Source organism: Falco cherrug, chromosome 3, assembly GCF_023634085.1.
Source record: "Falco cherrug isolate bFalChe1 chromosome 3, bFalChe1.pri, whole genome shotgun sequence".
Taxonomy (NCBI): Eukaryota; Metazoa; Chordata; class Aves; order Falconiformes; family Falconidae; genus Falco; species Falco cherrug.
The window spans coordinates 96609095-96624228 of NC_073699.1; the positions used below are offsets into that span (position 1 = coordinate 96609095).

The following is a 15134-nucleotide window of genomic DNA, read 5'->3' on the forward strand; positions in this document are numbered from 1 at the left end:
GCCCAGCACAGGGGACGGTCACTGCCCGGGTCCTGCTGGCCACACTATTGCTGACACCAGCCAGGGTGCTGCTGGCCCCCTTGGCCACCTGGGCACGCTGGGGGCTCATGCCCAGCCGCCTGCTGACCAGTGCTCCAGAGGCGTCAGTCTGAGGAGACAGCACCAACTGGGTTGAAAGAGGCTTTATGTGATAACGCTCTCCCCAGCTTCCGCCCTTTCCTGATTTAAAAAAGGCCAACCAAAGAGATCCTTTCCAGCAGGTCACCCTGCCTGCTGCTCCTTGATAAACACGCTTTATGTCAAGCATCTTAGCTCAATGCAGGTTTTCCCTGCCCCTGAGCTGCCCTGCTTCTGTGATAGCTGTTGCTGCCCTTCCTGCTGGGAGTGTGTTCATCAAGGGGGAAACGGCAGGGCAGGTTGTGGGAGAGGAAGCATATCCCTGACAAAAGGGAAGAAGAAGGTGGAGACCAAGACTCTGCACAAGATCCCCTCCCAAAAGCCCCTTCATCATCTTGTGTCACACCCCTGATGCCTCCTGTTTAATTCCTGGAAGTCCTTAACTCTTACCTAGTTCTCCCAGTATTGCCATCAGTGAGAAAATGGTGCTTCAACCCAGTGCTGCTTGGGCCTCTTTGCTGGTTGACTCCGGAGCCAGCCGAGGTGTGGTGGGTGACCTCCTGAAGGCTGGCCATCCCCAGAGTAGCCCCGTAAGCTAAACCCAATGAGCAAATCGGTGTGGAATGGCTCCATGCTACAAAGGCTGTTTCATGTTGTTTTAAACTCGAAAGCTGGAAAATTCAGAGCCAGCATTAAATATTTGTTCGATTTTCAAAGCTGAGCATCAGGGAGCCATTCCTTAAGTAGTGGATGTCTGTTCTCTGAGCCCAGATGTGCTTATAGCATGGGTCTTGCCAGCGTTTTCCCTTCCTCATGCTTCCCAAACAGACGTGCACACAGCTTTCTAGCCATCCATCTTTACCCTTTAAAGTTGGTATGAGTGGTAACAGCTGTTCCTTCTTCAATACAGGTGGCAATAACATTGCACAAATTGTTTTCAACTTTAATCAGTAGAGCCTGCCACACAAGTGATCCTATTTCTTGCCAGAAGTGATAAATCCGATGCAGTTTTGGAGCAAATGAAATGTTAGACAATACATTAGCCAAAGATACTCCAGAGTATCGGTTACTTTCCTGTGGTCTGTGAGTAATAACTCAGTTCTTAAAACCTACCACCTGGATCTGGATGGTCACCTAAGCTCCTGTTGCAGGCATTTAGCAGCAAGTCAGTGTGAGGTAGTGGTGCTAAGCGATATGTGACCTGATAGCCAGCTTCGTGTTACCGTTTGTGTAACCAGAAATAGCAGCAGGCTCCAGCCTGGAATCTGGGATACTGGTCTTTACTAATCCATTTTACTGGCTCCAGGTGGGATGTTCCTGTCACTCGCTATCGTTTTACCCAGGTAGCCAATCTGAAATTATCACAGCTTTATCCCTTCTTTAAATGGAGCAAGCTGGGCAGACCCAGGGTAATGGCAACACACAGAGATGCACCAGGCACAAATGGACATCTCCTGAAGGTCATTTGTCCCTTCCTTCCACCTCCGGTGGCTGCCTTCGCTTAGCGCGTGCAAGGGAGAGCTTATCCTGAATGACCCAGGGGAATCAAGAACTGAGATGATTAGAGAGGGGAGCTTTTTCTTTCCATAATGCCTCTGCCAGCTTTCCTTGCCCTGAGTAAACCTGTTGCTTCTCTCAAGGAAAGAAGGTGCTGAAGGAGGGCAGTAGGGTTATCCTCTTGTTACTGGCACGTGTGCTGCGGCACTGCTGAAGGGACCTGTCACTTTGGGCTTTGCTTGTCTTAGGCACTGCACAAAGCATAACAAATTATGTGGTTTGAAGTGATGGAGTTGCATTGCTTCAAGTAAACTCAATAAGAGTTTGATGTGAGAAGGGATTCCACCTGCACCTTTTGCAGCAGGATCCTTCTCCTGACCAAAGGAAGAGCAAAGGTGAAAGTTTTGAAAGTTTTAACCAGGTTTTCTACATTAATTTTTTCCCCTAAAACAATCATGCTTGCACCTGTGTGTAGAAATTTTATTTCTAACCCAGCAGAGGGGACAACGTGCAGAAGAAGTCAGAATGGCCAAGACAAAATCACAGTTTTCTCTACTGCGGTCTGAGGAAAAATGTGTTCTCATTTACTGAGCCCATACGTCCATCATGTTTCAGCACCAAGAATTGGAAAATAATGAAGTGAGTTGTGAAGACATTGAAGCCAAAACCAGCCAGCTGAGTCAAATAAGGAAAAGATGGGAGAGATCACTCAGATAGTTGAAGCGCAGGTGGTAAGTTCTGGGGCAAATCACAGGAAGGCTGATAGTGCATTGAAGTTAGGAAAGGGTTAGAAGAAGGTAAAAAAATTAATGGTAATCAGTGTAGTTTTATGAAAACCGTCTCGTCAAATAATTGCAGCGTCTGGTTGGTGGAGGTAATGGTTTCGATATCTACCTAAACGTACATCTATTGAAATTTCTCTGAGGCATATGATTTTTTTCCACGTGACGTTCTGAGCGCAAGACAAAACTATAAATATATAAGACTAATTAAAAGCATTAAATGAATTACAATCTGGCTAATAGTCCCACTTTCTAAAGTAATTATACATGAGGAAGCATTCAGAATGGATGTTCCTGACAGATAAACCAAAAGTCTCATTCTTAGGCTAAGAGATATCCAGTTACTTGGGTTTTGACTTGAGAGCACACGTCGTATTTCATTAGGCAAAGACAATGATGATGATGCAACTGTTGATGAAGTAATAAAGAATAATGTCAAGGACAGAGCTATTTTTCAGGGTCTTCTGGATTGTCTGGTAAACTAATCTTATCCCAAACAAAAAATGTATTTACATATTTCGTCAAATTCAAGGTACTTACAGACAAAAAGTGTACTTTTAGAGCCACGCTGTTTGACTGGGACATTTTGTGTTTTGGAAACCAGTGACTCAGTCAGGCTCATTGCTAATGGACAGTCAGCTAAACACATGCTCCCTGTGTGATACGGTATACCTGAAAGCAAATGCTGCCGGGGATTAGAGCAGATTGCTGAGTAAAGGTCAAGGAGGTGGTATTTCCACGTGTACAGCATTAATGAGCCCATTACTGAGCTACTGAGCCCGCTCCTGGTGTTTACACTTTTAAGAGGATGTTGACAGGTGGGCAGGGAGCAGAGAAGGGCTGAGCAGCACGAGCATGAGTTGAACCGTGCCCTCTAAAGAGAGGCAAGAGAAGCTAAATTGGTTTATTTTGTCAAAGGTGAGATTTTATATTCTTCCACTAATGCCTGAAAGCAAAGAGATATTAATTGAAAACTATCTCTGGATGCAGCAAGGTGGTTAGGTGCTGAAGGTGGACAAATTCAGATTAGAAAACAGCAACTAAAAATACCTTTTGCTTTCAGCATCAGCAGCTAACCACTTGACTCAGGATGTGGGGCTTGCCTGTTACATGAAGTCTAACTAAGCACGGGATGTTTTTCACAAAGATAGGACGCTGGTAAACAAAAAGTTTGTGAGAAGCACAAAGTTTGTGTTAAAAATACTGTAGTTGTTATAGTTCAAAGTCAGGCTAAGTGGATTTACTAGTTTCAGTGGCTCTAGACAGAAAGAACTGATTTCCCCCATGTAATTTTAGCAATCTGGAGTAAAAACACTGACTACCTGGAAACGATCAAATGTTTGATTGCTGCAGGCAGTGTTGTAGGGAAACTTGGTCTGATCTGAGCATCTTGGGTGGAAGGGGCAGAGCAGGCAAGGTCACATTCCAGCTTGCCAGCCAAGCGTGGAGCTCCTCAGGGGTGCTGCCACTAACCACCACCAAGCCATCCCGTACGCCCTGTTTACCGCAGGTCACCTGCTAACTCAGTGGTGTGCGGTAAAGCAGGCAGGGTACCCCCCTCTCCCTAACTTAGGGCTGCTTTCCCTCGTTCCCTCGAGGAAGGGCATCATGTGCTCAGGAGCTGTTAGGTGTGAGGAGACCCACGGAAGGGGCGCTGGGGTGGTTCTGTGCTGTGGTAGCAGTGTGGGAGCCTTAAGGGAGGAAAACCTGGCCCTGTGGCCACTTCACACTACTCTAGTGATTAAATTCCCTGGAGAGAGGCAAGCCAGACTTTGGGTCAGTATCTCAAATCTGTTTGAAGCACAAACAAGGACCTATCAGGATCGAATAGTCCCTTTCACCTCATGGCTGCCAATATCTTTATGGGTCCATAGCCGAGATGTTACGCTTGGGTTTGCTGTACTTGTGCAAATACTGAGTAAAAGTGAAGCTTTTTCAGTGTAGTTTTTAAGCTGAAGACAGCCTTTCAAAAGGGCAGTGAAAGGCCAAAGTTCTTAATACAAATAAAATACCGGGATGGCTCTTTCGTGGGTCCATGAGGCAATGAATATTTGTGTCAACTTACAACTCTTTTTCAAATTTAGTGTATCATCAGAATATAAATCATGCAGAACACAGTATAAGGCAGACTGTGTGTAAATACATTAAAGACTGAGAGGTAACAGATATAGTGGATGTGTGTATATGTAGGAAGGCCTAGATCAGGATGAACATCTTGGTGTACTGTGGGATCTGAATGCTGGTTTTGGGACAGCAGGAACCTGTCAGTGACTGAAAGCACTGGCTTGTATGCGTGTGATATAGGACTCATCATCAGCAACCTTCCTCCGTAGGTGCCATAGGAACAGAAACATTAGACATTTGGCTGCACTTGGGTGCAAGAGGAGGCATTTTCTGTTAGGTGGCATGTGTAGCCTGAGAATCTATTCCTTGCTCACTTAGGAGACTGAAAGGAGTAAGCTAGCAAGCACAGCTCTCTTCATGACATGGTTTTTATGAAGTAATTGCACTCTGGGGAGTGTGATGTGTGGTGGGGGTAACATAGGAGTGAGGGACAGGGGTTCACGAATCTCTCGGGTAGAGAGACAGGAGCTGAATGGAGAGGCATAGAGGGCCATTACTCAGTGTAGAGGTAACTGGCTTTCTCATAAATGATCTGCCTCCACCACCACAGAGGTCAGCACAGGAAATTTATGACGCTTGACTGGTGTGAGCTGTGGTAAAATGTGTGTGTGTGAGTATCCATCCTGTATGGGAGTGCTTTGTACCCAAACAACCCTGCTCAAGGGGCCACGGGCCAGGGAAAAGTACCGGCAGCACAAATACACCCCAAAAGCCTCTTGATTCCTTCTGTGAGGCCTTCCTTTTGGTTCCAGCTCAAACACTGCAGAGCAAGGCTTTTTGCACTGGCAGTGAGTGGCACGTCTCATGTTTGTTTGATGTGTTTTGACTTCTGGAGAGGCTGGAAGAACCTTGACTTTACATCCATTTGCAGCTCAGATTAGTTTCCTAAATGGAATAATCTTTATCAGCAGAAGGACTTCTGATGTTAGTATGATTGGGTCTACACGGGGGCCTTTGCTATGATCAACATTTTTGAATTTTTGTAATATATTCATTTTCAAAGCTGTGCTGGAGCCAAAGCATAGAGTAGGTTGAAGGACCGGGGCCCTGCATATCTTCCTTTCATAGCAATGGCATTGCCCATATGTTTGTTCTGCTTCATGGGACAGATTTAGAAAAGCTTGTTCTGATAAAATGTTTGCTTGCTTGGCTTGGCATTGCCAAACACCATGTCAGCTTTCCACACAGCCATCTCGTTCGGATTGGTTGAGGAACTCAGCCTGCCGCTCAGCCAGCAAGTGGCATGACTCAAGGAGAAGATAATTGGATTTCTTGGTTGGTTGGTTGTTTTTTTTTTTTCTTTTCCTGAGTAATTACACAAGAATTGCAAAGCTACTTTCCAAAAGTGGGAAGAGAGGGTCTGAAATGGATCTGAATTTTCTACTGGGTGTTTGGGCGTGGAAAGCCACTTTAGGCAGCAGCTAATGATGGTAATTGTAATACTTCCCTTTGGGTGGGGGATGTTTCTAGATGTGTGGCTTGTCCATGTGTGGTTTTCTGTGACTACCTCCGCAGCACAAGCCACAGTTTCTTGTGTGGCTGCTGCCAGCTACTCAGAGAGCAAGTCTTGGGGAGTCTGCTCTCATACCGGCAGGAGGGGAGGGGGAAACAGGCAGGGACGTAGCTAGAGATAAAACCTGAATACTCAGGGACTGATCTGCACCAAGGGATTCCCCAAGTACAAAAGACAAGCATCTTGCCTGCATGGAGGATCTCTGTGGCTCGTTCTGTCCCTCCTGAGCATCTCTTTCCCATTTTAACATTTTATCTCATGAGCTCCATTACGTGGACAGAGAGGTGGTGGGTGCCTGCAGGTAGCTTAGTAAATATAGGAAGGATGGAGCGATCAACCAGTATAAAAGTAAGTCAGATAAAATGGAAACATGAACAGTGGGAGCTGGAAAGTGAACACCACTGAAAAGCGGGAAGGCAGGTCGGTGTAGTCCACAATTCCTAGTAGGCTGGCACATTCTCCAAGAGAAAACCAGTAAAATTTGGGCACTCAGCATTTATTCAGACCTGTGTACTTGAAAGCTTGTCTGTTGTTTTCTTAATTTCAGTTTGCCTCACACAAGCTACTGCTTCTCTGAGACCTGTTTGTCATTTACGTCTTTATACTGCTGTGGCTCTGCCTGTCACTGGGATGCTGACAGAGAAGTTGTTTTGCAGGGAACGCAAATAGTGGGTGGATGCCAAAGGGATTCTGGTTTGGACATTGTTTTATTTGTGGAGGCAAAAATGCTGAAGACTGAAGAAAATAAGTGAAAAGAAAATGAAATCTCATTCTAATTTCCCTTCTAAACATGTTGCTGACCAGGGTAAACACATTTTCAGGGTGTGTGAACAACACCATCTTTCACCTGTGGCCACTCTCTCTTTTCTGCTCTGTTTCCCCACTGGGGGTGGTTTTGGGCAGCAGTTGGACCCTCTTCCACCTTCCCCCACCCAGGCTCAGCTTGCTGGATTCCACCACAGTGGGTCCCAGCCAGCAGGAGCTGGTGGCTGCCGAGACCAGCAGTCTCACCCTTCACCCTGCTCTCGTTGGGGCATTTGCCTGGCTGGGAGCAGAGCCAGCTGTTGCCCTCCTCCCCTTCCCTCCCCTACCATGCTGTTATTTTTAACCCAGATCAGCATCTGGATTCACTTCACCCTGTGGCCTCCTGCTTCTGCCAATAGAAACAGACTGTGAAACTACAGGGTTAACCCCAACTTCTTCAGGCTCCCTGCAGCCCTTCTCACCCTGGGCAGCTCATCCCCATCTGCTGGAAGCACCTCCCCTAGTCACGTGGAGGACCAGTACTTTCCACTGCTATGGCAGATGAGGACAGGCTCATATCGCCTTTGTTGTGGGATTGGGAAGAAGCCTGGCGCAATCTACATAGGCTTCAGTGAAAAGTTATTGGATCCCACAGTGCATCCATAACTTGTAAGGTGTGCTAGTAGAGTCAGGTATTTTTCTTCTCTGCTTTCCTTATGTTTTTCACTATGAAATTTCACCCAGTCTCTTGTTATAGTCCTCAAGGCTGTTCCACCCGTGACAGTCAAAAAGGAAAATATCTCCCCAATAAATAACGGTTAGAATTGTGAAGTTGTGGGGCTAAAACTCTAAACTGGAAAATGCACAGAAATGTATTTCGGCGTGGAGTTTGTATATTTTACTTCTGAGTCTGGCTGTGCTGACCTCGATAGGCTCCAAGCATAATCCACCCCCTGCCGAAGTCGATCAGGGTAGGATCCATCTTATCTAACTTTACAGGTGTGTGCACTATACGCAGCTATAGCTGGAGTCATCAGACTGCCTTTGTAGTCTGGGGAGAGTAAATGTGTTTTGGCACTAATCAGCCTGGCTTATTTTAGTTTTCTGCCGAAGTATGTGGGCTTATGTCTTTTCGTGGGGAGTAATTCAGTTGCCAGTAATGAGTTCAGGTTTGGATATCTACATCTCAAGTCAGCTGATGTGTGCACTCAAACTTTCCAGTTACTTCACTTGGCTCCAGACCAGGTCTGGGCAGATCAGCATTTAGTCGTGACCACTCATGTAGCTATAATGATGATAACCTTTGCATTCTTGCCTCAGAAGATCTTTAACCGAATGGATGTGGTGCTCTTGGAAAGAAGGACCATAAATTATTATAGTTTAACTGCCCTATGTGCTCTCAAGAGCTACCCAGTGGTGACTGACAATATTTCTACACCTTTAATGACAAATGACAGGTTATGGCATGAGAATCTCAGAGTAATTCAGGTAGGAAAGGGATGTCTTGACCACAACTAGCCCAACCTCCTGCTTAAAGCAGGGCCAGCTGTGGGGTCAGCCCAAATCACTCAGGGCTTTGTCCTGTTGGTCTTGAAAATCTCCAAGGATGGAGACTTCATGGTCTCTCTGAGCAACCTGCTCTGTCGCTTGGCTGTCTTCATGGGGAAAATTACATTCCTCATATCAAGCCAGAAACTCCTGTTTTGTTTTACAACCTTTGTGTCTCATCCTCCCACCATGAACCTCTGAAGAGCCTGTCTCAAGTCTTCATGGTAACCTCGTAGGTACACTGGGGCTATTGATAGATCACCCCAAAGCCACTGCTTCTCCAGGCTGACTGAGCCTTGGTCCCTCAGCCGCTCTTCACAGGTTAGGTGCTCCAGCCATGACCATCGTGGTGGTCCTACACTGAACTGACCCTAGGCTATCGGCGCCGTTCCTGTATTGGGGTGTGTGTGTATATATATATGTGAAACTGGACACAGTATCTAGATATGCTCTAATGAGCATAGAGCGAAGGGGAATAACTCCTTCTCCAGATCTGCTGGCCGTGCTGGTGCAGCCTGGTGCCCTGCTGGCTTTCATTGCTGCCATTGTGTGCTGCTGGCACACCGCTCTGCGTGGACTCCCACATCCCTTGGGTAGTCAGGTGCTCCCCAGCCTGTACTATTCAATTAGTAGGGTTTTGGCAGAAGTTTTGTAGTGACAGAGAGCTGCGCTAAGAAGTAGCGGTCGCTCTTATTATTAATTATTGTTAAGCCATGCATTTAGAATAGCTTCAAAAAAATCAAAATCCATTGGTATTTATTGGGAATACTTTCCTAAAGCAAAATGCACGCAGGGATTTGTTGTTTAGCTGAGTCCTGATACAAAATAGAATTTAGAATCTGATGTGGCAACTCTCAATAGCTCCCATAAAAAGAAAAGTTAATTATATTTCTGGGAGATGCTGGTGCTGTTTGGAATTCTAGAAGGGTTTGGGTTGGAAGGGATCTTAAAGACCATCTAGCTCCAAACCCCCTGCCATGGGCAGGGACACTTTCCAGTAGAATGAAAGCCGTGAAGTGCTGAGGTGCTCAGGATGGTTGAGTACAACCTTTTTATTTTCTTTTCGGCACTTGGTGTGCACCGTGTGCATGACGTGCACCCACCGATGCGTTCAACCCTGTGACTCCCTTGCGAGGGAGGAATGAGTTACGCACACTGTTTGAAAGTGGGAAGCCAAGGTGCAGAAACCCAGGCACCTCTGACCTAATTTGAATTGGCAGAAAGTCAGACATACAGCCCAGGTTAGCAATCCACAATCCTTCTAGAAAGGGAGAAACGGATCCCTCCAGAGGTTCCTGGATTTCATCTCCTCCCTGCTTGTTTCGGGGTGAGGAATGGCCTGTCTGTCTTCACTGGTGCTGGCAGAACCTGAACAGTCAGTCTGAATTATTAGTCTTTAACTGAGGCTCGGGGCTAAAATCCTGGTTAAAGCTAAGCCCTGGCATTACCGTTTAAGTGCTTCTCCTCCAGACTAGTCGCAGGGAACTGTGAGTGCTTCTAGGTTTTCCTCCAAATTAAACAAAGCCTCCAGACCATCCCTCATGTTGCCTGAGGGAAGCCATGGAGATGGGGGGCTCTGAGGGAGGTGGCAAGCAGGCCATTCTCCTCCTCCTCCTCCTCCCTCACTCCCACCTTTGGCAGGACATTTGCCCTCCGTTGGTGTTGGCGTGGGCTCGTTGCCGCTGGGGAGGCGAACAGGGGGCTGTACTTGCTGTTTCCATTCCCGTCTCCTTGCATCTGTGGATGATCCTGGCAATGGGGGCAGAAACTGCACTCTGCTCCTGTTGAAAAGGGACCTAACTTATTTTGCTGGGGAAAATGTTGCCATTTAGCTGCCAGAGTACTTGGAGGTATCCCAAGTTATTTCCAAAGAAATGGCACTGAAATATCCCTGATGTTCTTCCCCACGTCAGTATCTTTACTGCTGATTCCAGTGACACCAGTCACCGCGGCCGAACCGCTTCTTTTCTTCAGCACTTCTGCAGACACCTAGATGGATCCTAACTGCGGGTGGACGGAAGGTTTTGGGGTTGCTTCTGTACAGTTCTGGAGAGAGAACCTGAACTCTCAAGCTGTGGGGAAAAAAATCCCCCATGCGTATGCAGCGCAAAGCAAAATGACAGCACCCTGGGACACCAACCACCAGTTTTATTTCCAGTCGGTGGGAATTCTGGCTGGGTTACACTGTTCACAGGTTTGACTAGGAGAGCGCTTCAAACAAAGAAAATTTAATACTGAAAAGAAACTTTGATTGCCTTTTCCTAAGTGTTGCAGAGGTCTCTTGCACAACCAGCTCTTAGCAATGAGAAATGCTGAGGGTCCCTGTCTCAGTCCTTCCTCAGAGGTGCCCTGGTGCTTTGGTTAGAAAAGTCATGTGGTAACCTAAATGACAGCAAGTCTCAATTAAGATTTAGTTGGGAGGATAAAAACTGCCCAATAATTTAGTCTCAGGGATTAAGGAAAACAAAACCTTACTGACGGCTGGATAAAATTCACATTCCTTTCAATTGTGATCATCCTACATCAAGGAAATGTTTGAAATGTTGGCAGTCTCCTACGATATGCCTGCAAAAGTTATTATATTGCTTTAAGTAATATAAGAAAAAGGAACCAAGAGCTATAGCACAAATGTGTTATATAAATCTTCATTGGGATCACTGTTGTTTTTACAAAAATAATTTGATTGATGTCGGGTCCCAGTGGGTGACCTTTAAAAGAGACCACATCAAATGGAGGGGCAGAGCTGCAGCTCTCCACCCCCACGCTGGCTCTTCTCCTCGCTTCTCCTCACCAGAGTGCCTCTAGACAGCTATGTCATCTGTAGCCATAAAATAAATTGAAGAATGTCTGTCTCACTAAAGGCAAAAAAGGAGCCCTTTCCTCATCTCTGTTGAAGCGGGCCATGTCCTTAGTTGTGCTGCAAAGTGAGCTGTGTACCTGCACGGGGGCTTAAATGACCATAAAATCTCCTCCTCCTCCTCCCTCACCTCGGATCAAGGCATCCTGGGTTAAGGGGTGATGCTTTTGTGTGGCCTGGGCAGGCAGCAAGAGGCGTCCTAGCTCTGTGCTACTTTTAATTTACTGTTTAATTAGTGTGAGAACAGAGTAATTTGTTACTCACGTCTATCAGCATCAAGCTGTTAATGCTAGGGGAAGGAGAAAATTTAATTTTCAGAGGGGCTTTCTGAAGCACAGCTCCTCCTCAGATGTACATGTGGGGTGGTTCATTGCCAGTGATGCTGCTTACCCGGAGTAAACTCAAAAGAAGAGTTCAGCAGAGAACCGAAGGCGTGCAGCTCAGAAGATCGCTTGTCCAATATTTGAAACAGGCTGCAGAGGTCAAAACTCACTAATTATTGTGGCAGAAAAATCTGCTTAGGCATTTTTTTTGCTTTTTCTTCAACAATGGTCTGTTTGCTTGCAGCTTAGAGAAAGAAAATCTTTTTTGTACTGCTTTGAATCAGAAAGATGAGGAAAAACAATCAAGTGCTATCGTTGCACAAGAGTGTCTCACTTTTAGACAGCTATACAAGAGTAAGAGAAGGCAAAATAAAGTCCTGCTGAGGTATCCTGCGTGCGACATTTAGAGATGCTGTATTGGCAAACAAGAGTTTGTCTACTCGGGTAGAAAAGGCACTGGTGGAACAAACCATGACCCAGAGGGAGGTGAAGCGTTAGTGAAAGCGGATTTCTTTCCTTGTGGCCTAGGGGTGAAGAGGGGGAAAGGGATATGGCCACCTACTGTCCTATGGCCATGTTCCTGCACCAGGCCACCGTGCGATTGTGTCTCCCAACACATCATGTGGAACCCATGAAGAAATGGCACCCTGGTGCCCAGCTAGCCAAGGCAGCCTCTCTCAACTGGTGAATCACAGTAACAGAGGTCATTTCTTGCAGTTCAGATGATTTTATAAAGTAGGACCCCTTTTCCCTTCTTTAATTCTTTCCATGACCACATGAACAAATATCCTCTCCTCATATGTTTCAGTCCCTACTGCTCCTTGTCACTCTCTAGAAGAGCCCTTGGGTCCCTCTCTAGCAGCGGACAAACAGCAGGAGGAAGCCAAGAGGTTTAGAAAGTACCTTGGAGAAGGGGAGAATGTCGCAGAGCTTAGACCAGCTCAGGCTGAAGAACCCAAAAGGCCACAAAATCCTGTGGAGCTTTCCCATGGATATTGCAGTCATTTCCATAACAACAAGTAAGGTCCAGAAACCAGGATTAGGTTCTTTATGGAAGATAAGTCAAAGCTGCAGCAATGGGTGCGTGTTTGGATGCCCTTTTGGGCAGGGAGCCCAGTGCAGCTCAGGCACAGGACACGAGGATTTTGATCAGTAATTAGACAGATGGAAGAACGTGAATATACACCTGGGTTTGATCCCTGCCAGCTGTTACTTCAGGAAAGATGTCTTTGCAGTATTTTGAGAGTGTCTCCAACACAAATACAAGGTGGATCACTTACGGGGCATGTTGCAGCTACAGCTTTTTTTCTGGCCTGCCATGTAGACGCAACCACAGAATTTTAAATCGGAGGGATCATAAAGAGTAATTGAAGATCATTAATTTTTGCCCTGTAATATACTGGCCTGACTAAACGTTCTGGGAGTCTGTTTGGTTAGATCTCTTTGTGGCTGCTGATAGAGGAGAACTGTTGACTTGGTCTTAGACAAGATGTCAGAAGGTCTGAGCACAGTCAGCTGCGTGCTCTAGACCAAGTAATAGATGTATTATACTACTTGTTGTACCACTCACAGACAGAGAATGGTCTCTGCTTTTCAGGCTGTTTGCCAGATGCTGTTAGGAGTGTTTTAAGTATTTGGTATTCGTGACATAGTCTTTGATGAGTATTGATTCATTCAAATTGTTTTTTCCACTGAGTGGTAAGAACAATGGTTTCCAGTTTTGATTCTTGAAAGTACGACTTTAAAATTCCATTAAAATGCCAATATTTGTTTAAAATTTGCTGCTTCTGATAAAATGCCTGCCACTGAGCCTGCATGGTAGAGCACTCAGTGAATGCTTTGTTCTGAAAAAGCAAATTTAGGTGAGAAAAAGCTAATGACAATTCTTTTGTTTTTAAAAAAGCAACCTGTAACCTACAATTAAAGATATTCTGAGTACTTATGGAATCATCTTAACTATCATTATCAGTTAGTCCACCTGGATTACTGGGGAAAAACTCTCCAGGAGCAAAGAAACCCCATAAGTTTGGACTTAGGAGATCAGGCTAGATCTACAGTTCAGTGCTTTACGGGGTGCTAGTGCAGCAGTCAGTTACATTTGTATGTAACAGCCCCTTCACGTTTGTGCTCTCTGTGGGAAACCATGCAAATCAAAGTGCATAGTGTAGTGGTAAGGAGAAAATTTGCTTTTGGGGAAAAAAGTAGGCAGAATGACTGGCAGAAGTTCATGGGGACCGTTAGTGATGAAGAATGCCATACCTTCCCCAAACTACTTCACCCTTCCTCGTCTCCCTTCCCCCTTGAAACACCAGATTGCTCCTTCCCTATTTGCAACTCCTCTCATGTCCTCTGTCACATGCCTGAATTTTGAATGCTCCTGCTGCAAGGTGTCATATCTCACCAACCTTCAGAGCCTGGTCCCAACATGTCCATTCCTCTCTGCTCCCAGGTACGGGCTAGGTCCCTAAGCTGCAGTGCGCCCCTGGCTCTGAAGGACAGTCTAAGCTCTTTCCAAGGGGCAGTGTGGCTTCTCCGATGAAACACAAGTTGCTATTATCAGCCTTGTTTTGTTTTCCTGAGAAGCAGACAAAAAAATCCACGCTCCACACACTTAGCCTCAGCACAGCACTCCCATGCCTGTTCTTAGTTAAGCTTTTCCTACGGTTTATATGATGCTTTTACCAGGATAGGTAACTTTTTTTAGTGACCCTGTGAAGCAACATTGCTTCAGAGGAAGCCTCAGCACTGACCTGGATTTTCTCTCTGTTGTTCTCTGGAGGCTTAGAGAGGGCTGTTGTGTCTGCAGCTGGTAGATATGGACTTCAGCGCCCTACAGGGAGGTTGCTGAGGGTTGCTTTTAGTGAGATTTGGCAGATACACAGGTGTCTCTAGCCTCTCCTTGTCCTTCTGGCTGAATATGGACAGGTCTCAAAAAGAGAAGTGCAGGGGAACTGTTCAGTGCAGTAGAAGCAATAGTTCCTCTTTAAAAATTGACAGGGTGTTGCAGATTACTTAGCTGAATTTACTCTACAAGCATTTTATCAAAGTGTATTCTTTAGCCCAGGAAATGATTCCTTCAAATAGCCCCAGAGTGGGCAGAACAATTCATTTTCTGCTTACAATACACAACGTGACCCAAATCATATCCTCTTGTCATATCCTATGGCACCCTGAATGGTGTATCTCCAAGAGGCTTGGCTGCCTCGTGCAGATCACCATGTAATCTTTCCTGAGTATTCGTTCTTGGTCTCTGTACAATCGCAGATCAGTTGTGAACAGCTGCAGAAAGTGAAAGAGAGGGGCACATACCGCTGACACAGCTTTGTAGCTGTTATTCAAATAATGTTTGCAGATGCTTTCTTGCCAAATTTTTTTGCTGTTTAAATCAAATGCCACCAGCATTAGGAAACAGCTTGCCCACCACCGCAGACTAACAAAATAGCAATCATGTTATGTCCCTCCATCACTATGAATTGACTAAGTAAAGCAAAAAATTCATGATGTAAATTCAACCACGTGAAAATCTATAGGCTAGAAAGCCTAGGAATTAATAGGAGTGACCGAGGCAGACTTATGGTGAAATCTGCGCTTGCAAAGAATGATCTCTTATGTCTTTAAAACCCTATTTT

The 15134-nt window shown here is 45.7% G+C and overlaps 1 protein-coding gene across 2 annotated transcripts in view; it reads right to left on the reverse strand.

Annotated features, from left to right (window-relative positions):
- NEDD9 (neural precursor cell expressed, developmentally down-regulated 9) overlaps positions 1-15134 on the reverse strand; it is a 107120-nt gene that overhangs the window by 91129 nt on the left and 857 nt on the right. The window lies entirely within an intron of this gene.